The sequence below is a fragment of the Thalia democratica genome, unplaced genomic scaffold (genome assembly GCF_965202585.1).
Source record: "Thalia democratica unplaced genomic scaffold, ktThaDemo2.hap1.1 HAP1_SCAFFOLD_1938, whole genome shotgun sequence".
NCBI lineage: Eukaryota > Metazoa > Chordata > Thaliacea > Salpida > Salpidae > Thalia > Thalia democratica.
This window is the reverse complement of record NW_028140731.1, coordinates 1-12,500: the sequence shown is the minus strand read 5'-3', so window position 1 is coordinate 12,500 and position 12,500 is coordinate 1. Positions and strand designations below refer to the sequence as shown.

The 12,500-nt window shown below is 34.9% G+C and overlaps 4 non-coding genes and 1 pseudogene across 4 annotated transcripts; all 5 read left to right on the top strand.

The window, feature by feature from the left end:
* Positions 1-1,608: 1,608 nt before the first annotated feature.
* On the top strand, positions 1,609-1,727 carry LOC145849006 (5S ribosomal RNA). The gene has a single exon (XR_014372272.1). It is a non-coding gene; the product is annotated as a 5S ribosomal RNA (ribosomal RNA).
* Positions 1,728-4,585: 2,858 nt separating this feature from the next.
* On the top strand, positions 4,586-4,704 carry LOC145849011 (5S ribosomal RNA). Its single transcript, XR_014372276.1, has one exon. It is a non-coding gene; the product is annotated as a 5S ribosomal RNA (ribosomal RNA).
* Positions 4,705-8,204: 3,500 nt separating this feature from the next.
* LOC145849008 (small subunit ribosomal RNA) lies at positions 8,205-10,012 on the top strand. The gene has a single exon (XR_014372274.1). It is a non-coding gene; the product is annotated as a small subunit ribosomal RNA (ribosomal RNA).
* A 182-nt stretch (positions 10,013-10,194) lies between these two features.
* Positions 10,195-10,347, top strand: LOC145849013 (5.8S ribosomal RNA). Its single transcript, XR_014372277.1, has one exon. It is a non-coding gene; the product is annotated as a 5.8S ribosomal RNA (ribosomal RNA).
* Positions 10,348-10,569: 222 nt separating this feature from the next.
* Positions 10,570-12,500, top strand: LOC145849010 (large subunit ribosomal RNA; annotated as a pseudogene; the record flags this gene model as incomplete).

The following is a 12,500-nucleotide window of genomic DNA, read 5'->3' as shown; positions in this document are numbered from 1 at the left end:
TTTTCACTGACAGAATATGTTATTTTCATTTTAGTTGATGTTTTTATTTCATATTTTATTTTCTAATGTGTTTATTGTAGGTTATTGGGTGCTGAAAGAGCCATAAAAACCTCATAATCGAACAATTTACTAAAAAATTATTAATATTGAAAGATTTAAATTTCGAAATAACCTACCTACGGTTAATCTACACGCGTTTAGAAGCCGTAAAAAATATTTTCGACTTTGTAATGGACCAAACAAAAAATATAGAAAAAATTATCGAAAAAAAAAATCTTTTAAAACTTACCTTACGTTAGTCCTTATGCGTTGCGAAGCTCAAAAAAAATATTTTCGACATTATAATAGAACAAACAAAGAAAATAGAAAAATTTTCCAAAAAAATAAAAAGTCGAAATTCGAAAAAAGAAGAAAAGTGGTCCTTTTCTAGGAGTTTTTTATTCCCAAAAAATGGGTTGATGTCCCCGTAACCCCTAAAAAAAGGGGGTCGAAATAACATTTTTTCATCATGCTTCAAATGGGCTGAAAAATTTTTTACGGGGTCTCTGGACCAAACAAAAACGATCTGTCGAGTCAGAATTCCGAAAATCGAAAATTCCCGAAATTTCTGTACTTAAAAGGCGGGGCGCCCACTATCGACAAAAGTGTGCCAAAACCCACAAACGTTGTGTTACGCGCGCTAAGATAAACACAAGCCTGATTGCTGAAAATGTATTCTATTTGAATAAGGTAAGTATCAACATCAAGGAAGCAATTCCTTTATTATAAACTCATACTCTGACATTGCGCTAATATTGCTCGTGAATTGTTATTTAGTTTAAAAATATAATTTATATTACTTTTATTTTATTTTAATTCTATATAATAACTATTTTATATTTTTATTAAAAAAATTCTTGTTTAGTTTCTAAGCAACCACAGTTACGTTTATATGTTTAATTCTATTGTATTCTATATTTATCGATAATTTAATAAATGTTTTAATAGACTATTCTGGTTTTCCACGCTCTCTTCAAAAATGTGAGTTCTTTTAATTCTTCCACTTAATTATTCATTTTAAAGTAAAACAACTAGTTATACATATTATTATATATTATAATGTATGTGTATTATATACTATTATTTTATAACATAAACATAGTTGAGTTATTAAATTAAACGTCAAATATTTTATTACCTAAAATTAAGTTAATCGTAAAATCTGATGTAGTATGAGATATTCTTTAGAAACTAACTATAAATATTCTTGAAGTAAAACAAAACCATCTATAAATAGAACAATGAGAAATAGTAAAACAAACTAAACACAACATGTTTATTTTAACATTATTTTTTATTTAGTTTAATCACTTAATAAACTTTACTTCTAATCATAGTATTTAATATAGAATATAGTTAACAATCTTTTAAACAAAGTCTTAAATAAAGTTACAGGGAGTAATTGTAATTAAAACACCAAAAAAAAAGGTTTTAATAAAAAAAATACTTACATCAAGTTGAAATTTTATAAGGAATAATTTTAAAATATCAAATTGATTGTAAATCAAGTGCAAATAGGTTTTTTAAACAAACCGAAGGGTTTATAAAGGCTTGTAAACGCTTTCAAACGCCTACGACCATACCACACTGAGCACACCCCATCTCGTCCGATCTGGGAAGTTAAGCAGTGTCGGGCGTGGTTAGTACTTAGATGGGTGACCGCTTGGGAATACCACGTGCCGTAGGCCTTTGCTTTTTGAATTCATCTTTTTTGTACTATTTTTCTTTCTGACCTATTTATACTTATTACTCGTTTATTTACATTTCTTTAACGCTTAAAAGAAAAGTAAATTCTAGTTATTAGCAAATAAAAACGTAAGCCAATCAGATAACGTTATTTGCTGTTTAAACCAATTAGAGCGCTAAAAAAGTGGTTTGACCAGTTTGAGATATCGAAAAAATAATGGCACCATCTTGTAGAGTACAATTTTCTGAGTTAAAATTAATACAATTAGTCTTTTATACTAAAACTTAAAAGTTTTTTTGTCCAAAAACAAATAAAAGCGTGGCTACTTGAAAAATCAAACGAAAATAAATTTTGCACTTTTGTATTGTGAGTCATAATAAGTTATTTACTGTTACCAACAGATACTAGCAAAAGCTTTTTAAAGTTTTGTATTAACTTAATGTATTTGTAATTACTTTTACTTAATAGAAACTATTGAATTACGTTTACTTAGTTTACTTTTGTATGTGTATTAAATATATAGCAATTTTGTTTGAACTTAAATAAGGACTATTAAACTATTAAAAGAAAACTATCAAAGTTTACTAACTCAAAAGCTAAATCTTAGTTATATTGTTATAAACATTTATGTTGTAATTTACTAATAACTAAATGAGTTTATTTCAAACAAAAAGAATTAAATAATGTTATGTTATGTCAAGCCTACTATATGAGGTATATAGGTATATAAGGTATACAAGCTTATGTTTGAAAGTTATAATAATTAAAATAAAAATAAATATTTAGTTGGTAAAATTTGTATGTTTTAATATGCTTTGAAATTAGAGTTAGTATAGATGTTTTTTTTTAAATATAATAAATATAAGTATTTAGTTACTAATAATAAACTAAAATACCAATTTTGTAGTTAATACAAAAAAAAAACTTATCTTACTTAAAGTTCACTGTAATTGAAACATTATACAAAAGCTTTATAATTATAAGCTTTGAATAATTCTATTTGAATAAATAATAGATTCATAACTATATTCATGTTTGCATATTTAAATTATAAAAAGTTAGTGTTTTGTGTATTGACTTTATGATTATTTTATTTTAGTAACTGTTAGTTTTATACTTTAATAAAAGAAATATGGTTAACAAGTAAGTTAAAAATGAAAGAAGCATAAAAAAACACACTAATTAACTGCTTATTCAATAGTTTGATTATTTAATTATTTTTCTGTTATATAGTTTAATCGTATTGTATAAAAAATACAGAGGTTTAAAGTAAGTTTGAATAAAAATAAAACAAAACATATAAAATAAGCATTAGTTAAAATACATAGTTTTTTTTTCTAAGAAAATTTAATTCTTTAATAATAAGTAGTAATTTAAATAAAAAATAATACAAATAAAGTTATACAATATATATACAATAGTTTGTCAAACTAGGCAAACACTACTAGGCAAAAAACAAACTAGGCAAAAAACCTACAAAGTAGGCCACCACTACAATCCAATGTTCCAACTGGAAATTCAATGAGATCGTTACTGTACTTGTGATGAACGTTGATAATCCCCAAGATTGTAAGTCGAAGGCCTTACCCAACCTAACCAGCGCACTGGTTTTCTTACAACTGAATTAATCAACATTTATTATTGAATATAATCATTATTGATAGATAGAGGAATGTTGACAATCAACAACAGATTGTAGGTCAAAGGCATTACTCGACCCAAGTACCCACAACCTAGATTGAACAACATTTATTAGATAGATTTGTTTATTGATAGATAGAGGAATATTGTCAATCCACAACAGATTGTAAGTCAAAGGCATTACTCGACCCAAGTACCCACAACCTAGATTGAACAACATTTGTTAGATAGATTAGTTAGATAGATAAATAGTACAGTATAATCTCAAAGAATTTGAAGCCCGAACATTGAACGATAGTGGTGTTTCGTGACGACTAGCGGGATTCGATCTTACAACCTTCTGCTTATGAGTCAGCTGATAAGACCACTGACCCACCGCGCCACGACAAAGATAAAGAAATATTTTGCTATATAAATAGGTTGATTTTTATAATTTTGTTATACAGTGTCAATTACAGTGAACTTCAAGTAAGATATACAACAGTATATATATTTCCGAGTCTGACTTTGAGTACTTTTTATATATTATTAACAAGATTTTTTAGGAGTAATATCTGTTTAGTTCTTTAATATATCTTTAAAATAATAATATTTTTTAAGGTGTTTAAAACTTTTAGAAGCTGTATGTAATGTCTTTTAGTTTAATAGTTCTTTTAAATTAGTAAAAAAAATAAACATGGTTGAGTTATCAAATTAAACAAAATAGAACGTCAAGTATTTAATTACTAAAATTAATTTAATTAAAAAAAAAATCTCAGGTAATCTAAAATGTCAGGAATTATTTAAAAATAAATATAAATTTAAAACTTATTATATTGAAAAGATTGATGAATAATACTCTTGAATGTATGCAATGTTTGTATTTGTAATGCAATAACATAAATGGATAGATCAATGACAAATTGTAAACATATTGTATTATTTTATTTTACGATTTTATTTTATTTATTTAATAATTCAATAAACTTTACTTCTACTTTTCCTGGTCTTAGGTAATTTATAGATAACAATTGTTTAAACAAACACTTTTGTACAGTTACAATACAGTTTTAGTACAGTTTGGGAGTAACTGTTGATTAAAAAAACAAAAAAAAAGTTAATTCAGGTTAAAATTTTATAAGGAATAATTTTAAAATATCAAATTGATTGTAAATCAAGTGCAAATAGGTTTTTTAAATAAACCGAAGGGTTTATAAAGGCTTGTAAACGCCTTCAAACGCCTACGACCATACCACACTGAGTACACCCCATCTCGTCCGATCTGGGAAGTTAAGCAGTGTCGGGCGTGGTTAGTACTTAGATGGGTGACCGCTTGGGAATACCACGTGCCGTAGGCTTTTGCTTTTTGAATTCATCTTTTTTGTACTATTTTTCTTTCTGACCTATTTATACTTATTACTCGTTTATTTACATTTCTTTAACGCTTAAAAGAAAAGTAAATTCTAGTTATTAGCAAATAAAAACGTAAGCCAATCAGATAACGTTATTTGCTGTTTAAACCAATTAGAGCGCTAAAAAAGTGGTTTGACCAGTTTGAGATATCGAAAAAATAATGGCACCATCTTGTAGAGTACAATTTTCTGAGTTAAAATTAATACAATTAGTCTTTTATACTAAAACTTTAAAGTCTTTTTGTCCAAAAACAAATAAAAGCGTGGCTACTTGAAAAATCAAACGAAAATAAATTTTGCACTTTTGTATTGTGAGTCATAATAAGTTATTTACTGTTACCAACAGATACTAGCAAAAGCTTTTTAAAGTTTTGTATTAACTTAATGTATTTGTACTTAGTTTAAATTAATAGAGTTTATTTGGTTTACTTTATTATGTGTATTGAATGTGCTAGTATCTAAAAATAAATACAACTAAAACAAAACAAACAAGGAGAGTACTTGAATAGAACCAACACAATTTACAGACCAGTTGTGTACTAAATTTAAAGAAATTCTGAATAGTGAATATGCAATTATTATTATAAGTTCAAAGTTCACTTTAATTTAAATTAATGTATTTTGTAAATTGGTTTTATTTAATACGATAGTAGTGAATTACTTTATTTAATTTACTTTAGTATGTGTTGTATAACTTTATTTAAACCAGAAGCAAAACGGGATTATACTTTCAATAAACTACACAATTTACAGACCAGTTGTGTACTAAATAAAAAGCTATTGTGAATAGTGAATATGCAATTATTATTATAAGTTTATAAGTTCACAGTTTACAAAAGCTTTAGAATTTAGTTATTATTTTGTTCATATTTGCATATCTAATTTATGAAAAGTTAGTGTTATGTGTATTGGCTTTTTAATTTCTTTATTTGTAGAACTGTTAGTTTTATATTCTAAAGAAACATTTTTAAATAAATATGTTTAACAAGTAACTTAAAAATGGAAGAAATATATTGTATATATTGAACTATTTATATTTATTCTAGCTATTTGCTTAGTGTATTTATTAATGTGATTATTTTATTTTGTTGTTTGTCTTATAGTTTAATCGTATTGTGTTGAAATATATATAACAAATACAGAGGTTTAAAGTAAGTTTAAATGAAAATAAAATAAGACATATAGTTGAAATATAAGTTTAAAAAAATAGTTTTTTTTTTTATTTCTTTGTTTGTTTGATTGTTTGTTTATTATATAATCGCGACGTGTCATTTTATTACTTTTAAGCATACTAAATATAATAATAGGTATAGTTATAGGAAAAATTCAATTAGTTTCTAATGTAATAAAAAAGTTTATTTCCACAAATAAATAAATACCTGAAAAATCAAATGAAAAATAAATTTCGCACTTGTATTGTGAGTCATAATAGGTTATTTACTGTTACCAACAGATACTAGCGAAGGCTTTTTAAAGTTCTATGTTAATTCAATGTATTTGTACTTAGTTTTATTAAAATGACAGTATTGATGGTTACGTTTATTAAGTATGTTTATTTAACGTTATGTAACTCAAGTAAAACCAGAAGCAAATAAGGAGACTACTTTCAATAAACTACACAATTTACATACCAATTGTATACTAAACTTAAAGCTATTCTATTTTATTCTTGATAGTTATTTTAAAGTTATTAAATTATACAAATGTATTTTGTAAAGTAGTTTTATAAAGTTACTATAGTTTATCTAACTTACTATAGTATGTGTTATATAACTTTAATTAAACCAGAAGCAAAAAGGGAGACTACTTTAAATAAACTACACCATTTATTGTTATATATAACTCTAATAAAACCAGAAGCAAAAAGGGAGACTACTTTAAATGAACTACACAAATTAAAAATATATTATTATTTATAAATCAATCGTGTTGTGTTTCAAAATACATTTTTCAAATATTGTTTTACAAGTATTTATCAGTTATTTAGTTTTCTTTTTATAGTTTAGCCGTATTGTTTTATTTATTTGTTATTATTTTTATTTAATTGTTTGCTTATTATATTTATCGCCATGTGCTTAAAAAATAAAACAACTATAAAGGTTAAAAAAGTAAGTTTAAATAAAAATAAAATGAAACATATAAAATAAGTTTATGATTTTTTTATTATTATTATTATTTAATTGTTTGCTTGTTATATTTATCGCGATGTGCTTAAAAGAATAGAACAAATACAAAGGTTTAAATTGTAAGTTTTAAATAAAATAAAATGAAACATACAAAATAAGCTTATGATTTATTATTATTTTTATTATTATTTTTATTTCATTGTTTGTTTATTATATCTATCGCGATGTGCTTAAAAAATAAAACAACTATAAAGGTTTAAAAAGTAAGTTTAAATAAAGATAAAATGTAACATATAAAATAAGCTTATGTTTGATTTTTTTAATTTATTTTCATTTAATTGTTTGTTTATTATATTTATCGCAATCTGCTTAAAAAAATAAAACGAGTATTAAGGTTTGAAAAGTAAGTTTAAATAAAAATAAAATAAAACATATAAAATAAGCTTATGTTTTTTTTTTTTTTTTTTTTATTATTATTATTTTTATTCAATTTTTTGTTTATTATATTTATCGCAATGTGCTTAAAACGATAAAACAAATATAAAGATTTAAAAAGTACGCTTAAATAAAAAATAATACAAATAAAGTTTATTTATAATAAATATATATATTTAAAACATTAAAAAAAGTAGTTTATACATATTTTTTTTTATTTATTTCTTTTAAACATATTAAATAAAGTATAAAAAAGTATTAAAACATTTAAACGTAGCATAAATAAGCTTAAAACATTAAAATAATTGAAAAGAAACAAAGAAATTGAAAAAAATCGGAAAAAATCGGCAAAAAAAGTTCAACAGCAACATTTGAGCATCATACACGTATGCATTACTTTACACTAGTGAGAGAGACGTGTTTGTGCGTTCGGTCGACTTGACGAGAAAGCGGGCTTAAAGCATTACTGTTTAGCACCCGAGGCGCGGCTATTGCAGCGGCGGCGAACGTGCTATGTAAACGCATTGGAGCAGCGTATGAAAAACTACAAGCGTCCAGCGGCGGTAGGCTTATAGCTTTGCGAAGTCGTCGAGACGAGTAGCCGACGCAGGCAGGCACGGCTCGAGGCGGGTAACTGCAGCAGACAGATGGCGTGTTGCTGCTGACGAGTTAACCGGCAGAAGGCAAACGGTTGGTCGGGAGAAAGAACAGTCAGTTGTAAAGCTGCATGCTGCAGTCGACGCGGGCTGGCGCTTTAAACAGCAAAAGGCCGGCGCCGACTTTCAGTAACGTTCGCAAGGCTTTTAAGCCGAGTGATAGAAAAGGTCTGTATTTATACAGTAAAAACGCTCAGTCGAGCAACGGGTTTAAACGCCCTCGGATAGTTATCTGGTTGATCCTGCCAGTAGTCATATGCTTGTCTCAAAGATTAAGCCATGCAAGTGTAAGTACGAGCTCACGTACAGTGAAACTGCGAATGGCTCATTAAATCAGTTATGGTTCATTTGATTGTACGCTTTTACATGGATAACTGTGGCAATTCTAGAGCTAATACATGCGTAAAGCGCCGAACTGACGTGAGGCGCGCATTTATCAGACCAAAACTAACCGGCTTTCGGGTCGTTACAATGGTGACTCTGGATAAGCTTGCGGATCGCACGGCCTAGTGCTGGCGACATCTCATTAAAGCAACTGCCCTATCAACTATCGTCGGTACGGTATCGGCCTACCGAGGTTGTAACGGGTGACGGAGAATCAGGGTTCGATTCCGGAGAGGGAGCCTGAGAAACGGCTACCACATCCAAGGAAGGCAGCAGGCGCGCAAATTACCCATTCCCGGCTCGGGGAGGTAGTGACGAAAAATAACAATGCAGACCTCGTACGAGGTCCTGCAATTGGAATGAGTACACTTTAAACTTTTTAACGAGTATCCATTGGAGGGCAAGTCTGGTGCCAGCAGCCGCGGTAATTCCAGCTCCAAAAGTGTATATTTAAGTTGTTGCGGTTGAAAAGCTCGTAGTTGGATATAGGGACGGCGAGGTTGGTCGGTCGAAAGGCTAGCACTGGCCTCGTTGTTCTTGTTGGTCGGTGCCTTCGCGGTGCTCTTAACTGAGTGTTGCGGTGGTCCGGCAAGTTTACCTTGAAAAAATTAGAGTGTTCAAAGCAGGCTTTACGCTTGTATAATGTTGCATGGAATAATGGAATAGGACCTCGGTTCTATTTTGTTGGTTTTCGGAGCACGAGGTAATGATTAATAGGAACGGACGGGGGCATCCGTACTGTGCCGTTAGAGGTGAAATTCTTGGATCGGCGCAAGACGAACGACTGCGAAAGCATTTGCCAAGAATGTTTTCTTTAATCAAGAGCGAAAGTCAGAGGTTCGAAGACGATCAGATACCGTCCTAGTTCTGACCTTAAACGATGCCGACTAGCGATCGGGCAGTGTCGAACTTAAGAACTGTCCGGCAGCTTCCGGGAAACCAAAGTCTTTGGGTTCCGGGGGAAGTATGGTTGCAAAGCTGAAACTTAAAGGAATTGACGGAAGGGCACCACCAGGAGTGGAGCCTGCGGCTTAATTTGACTCAACACGGGAAATCTCACCCGGCCCGGACACAGCGAGGATTGACAGATTGAGAGCTCTTTCTTGATTCTGTGGGTGGTGGTGCATGGCCGTTCTTAGTTGGTGGAGCGATTTGTCTGGTTAATTCCGATAACGAACGAGACTCTTACTTGCTAAATAGCTGCTCGACCCATTGGGTCGGAGACAACTTCTTAGAGGGACTAGTGGCGTTTAGCCACACGAGATTGAGCAATAACAGGTCTGTGATGCCCTTAGATGTTCGGGGCCGCACGCGCGCTACACTGACCGGATCATCGTGTGTTCCCTAGGCCGAAAGGTCCGGGTAATCCGTTGAACCCCGGTCGTGCTAGGGATAGGGACTTGCAATTGTTTCCCTTGAACGAGGAATTCCCAGTAAGCGCGAGTCATTAGCTTGCGTTGATTACGTCCCTGCCCTTTGTACACACCGCCCGTCGCTACTACCGATTGAATGGTTTAGTGAGGTCCTCCGATTGAGCCTGGTACGTGCGGCAACGCACTCGCCGGTGTTCGAAAAGACGATCGAACTTGATCATTTAGAGGAAGTAAAAGTCGTAACAAGGTTTCCGTAGGTGAACCTGCGGAAGGATCATTAACGAATCGAAATTTGATTTCAAGCGACGTCTCTTCTTCGAAGGGACCGAGCCCTGTAACTGTTATAGTTCGGTCGCGTTGCTTCCTGACAGCGGGAGTAATAATTCAGCACGCAAGTGCTGGCGCGGCCGCTTCTTTTTGAACACGATTTTTTGGTTGCATTGAGATTGATTAACACGAGAGATCTCTTAGCGGTGGATCACTCGGCTCGAGCGTCGATGAAGGACGGAGCTAGCTCCGAGAAGTAATGTGAATTGCAGGACACATTGAGCATCGATATTCTGAACGCGTATTGCGGCCTCGGGTAATCCTGGGGCCACGTCCGTCTCAGGGTCTTTAACACACCGATCCTTTCATTAGTTTGAAAGTGCCTGCGACTCGTTTCTTAATTAAGGAGCGTGTCGTCAAAGACAGCTGGTCTGGCGATTTCACAGCTGAAGCGTGAGCAGCCTGCTGGCCTCGGGTGAGGTAGCAACGACGGTAGGTGCTCGAGAATAAGTTAAGTGACTTCAAAAGGCCGACGTACAAAGCGCATGTACTTTTATAGTACATCACTTTTGACCTGAGATCGGGCGGGACGACCCGCTGAACTTAAGCATATCACTAAGCGGAGGAAAAGAAACTAACAAGGATTCCCCTAGTAACGGCGAGTGAAGCGGGATAAGCCCAGCGCTAAATCCGAGCCTTTTTGGAGGGCGAGGAAATGTAGCGTATGGAATTCAGCATGCGGCGAACCAACGACTGCCCACGTTCTTCTGATCGAGGCCTTTTCCCAGAGCGGGTGTTAGGCCCTTGGCGGCGGTCGTAATTCGTCCTAGCGGTTTTCCCGGAGTCGGGTTGTTTGGAAATGCAGCCCTAAGCGGGTGGTAAACTCCATCTAAGGCTAAATACTGGCTCGAGACCGATAGCGAACAAGTACCGTGAGGGAAAGTTGAAAAGCACTTTGAAGAGAGAGTTAAAGAGTACGTGAAACCGCTTGGAGGCAAACGGAGGCGCCCATCGAGTCGCCGGACGTTTTCAGGCGCTGCGAGAGCTGTCCTACTGTTTGAGTGATCTTCGGAGACTCTTACGGTTGCGCTGGCGTCGCGGCGCTGCACTAGCGTTCGGCGAGGGCCGCGACCGGTTGCTGGGCTGACTTTGGTCGTTCGCAAGGTAGCTCTTCTTCGGAAGAGTGTTATAGGCGTTCGATTAGCTTCGGCTCGGCGACCGAGGAGAGATTCCGCGTCGGTCTTCGGACAGGCTGCGTGTTGATCGCTGGAATACGGCTTTGGAAACTGCTCGCAGTCTCTAGAGTTTGTACAAGGCCTTCTTCGCGTTAGCGCTCAGACGCCAGGGGTCTGCGGCTTAAGCTGGCCACGTCTCCGACCCGTCTTGAAACACGGACCAAGGAGTCTAACACGCGCGCGAGGTGTTGGGCAGTACGAAACCCGAAAGCACAGTGAAGGCAAACGAGGCGAGATCCTTTCATTAGGCGCATCGCCGGCCGATCCCATAGGCCGCGTCCTAGGGGTCGAGCAAGAGCGTGCTTGTTGGGACCCGAAAGATGGTGAACTATGCCTGAACAGGCTGAAGCCAGAGGAAACTCTGGTGGAGGGCCGTAGCGGTTCTGACGTGCAAATCGATCGTCGAATTTGGGCATAGGGGCGAAAGACTAATCGAACCATCTAGTAGCTGGTTCCTTCCGAAGTTTCCCTCAGGATAGCTGGCGCTTAGTCGCAGTTTTATCTGGTAAAGCGAATGATTAGAGGCCTTGGGGACGAAACGACCTCAACCTATTCTCAAACTTTAAATTGGTAAGAAGCCGGACTCACTCAATTGGAGTCTCGGCACGTGAATGCGAGTGCCAAGTGGGCCACTCTTGGTAAGCAGGACTGGCGATGCGGGATGAACCGAACGTTCGGTTAAGGCGTCCGATGCAGGGACGTTCATGAGAGACCACAAAAGGTGTTGGTTGATATAGACAGCAGGACGGTGGCCATGGAAGTCGGAAACCGCTAAGGAGTGTGTAACAACTCACCTGCCGAATCAATCAGCCCTGAAAATGGATGACGCTCGAACGTCGAGCCTATACCGAACCGTCGCGGCAGTACGGGCACACGGTGCGATAAGCCGCGACGAGTAGGAAGGCCGCGGCGGCCAGCGCAGAAGCTTTGGGCGTGAGCCCGAGTGGAGCGGCCGTCGGTGCAGATCTTGGTGGAAGTAGCAAATATTCAAACGAGAACTTTGAAGGCCGAAGTGGAGAAGGGTTCCATGTGAACAGCAGTTGAACATGGGTCAGTCGACCCTAAGGCATAGCCGAACGGCGTTCTGAAGCGGAGTGGTGCTCGCATTGCTCCCGTTGGCCGAAAGGGAATCTGGTTAACATTCCCGAACCTTGACACGGAGATAGGCGCCTCACGGTGCCAAGTGCGGTGACGCAAACGAACTCGGAGACGCTGGCGCGAGTCCCGGGAAGAGTTCTCTTTTCTTGGTAAGAGACAGTGACCCTG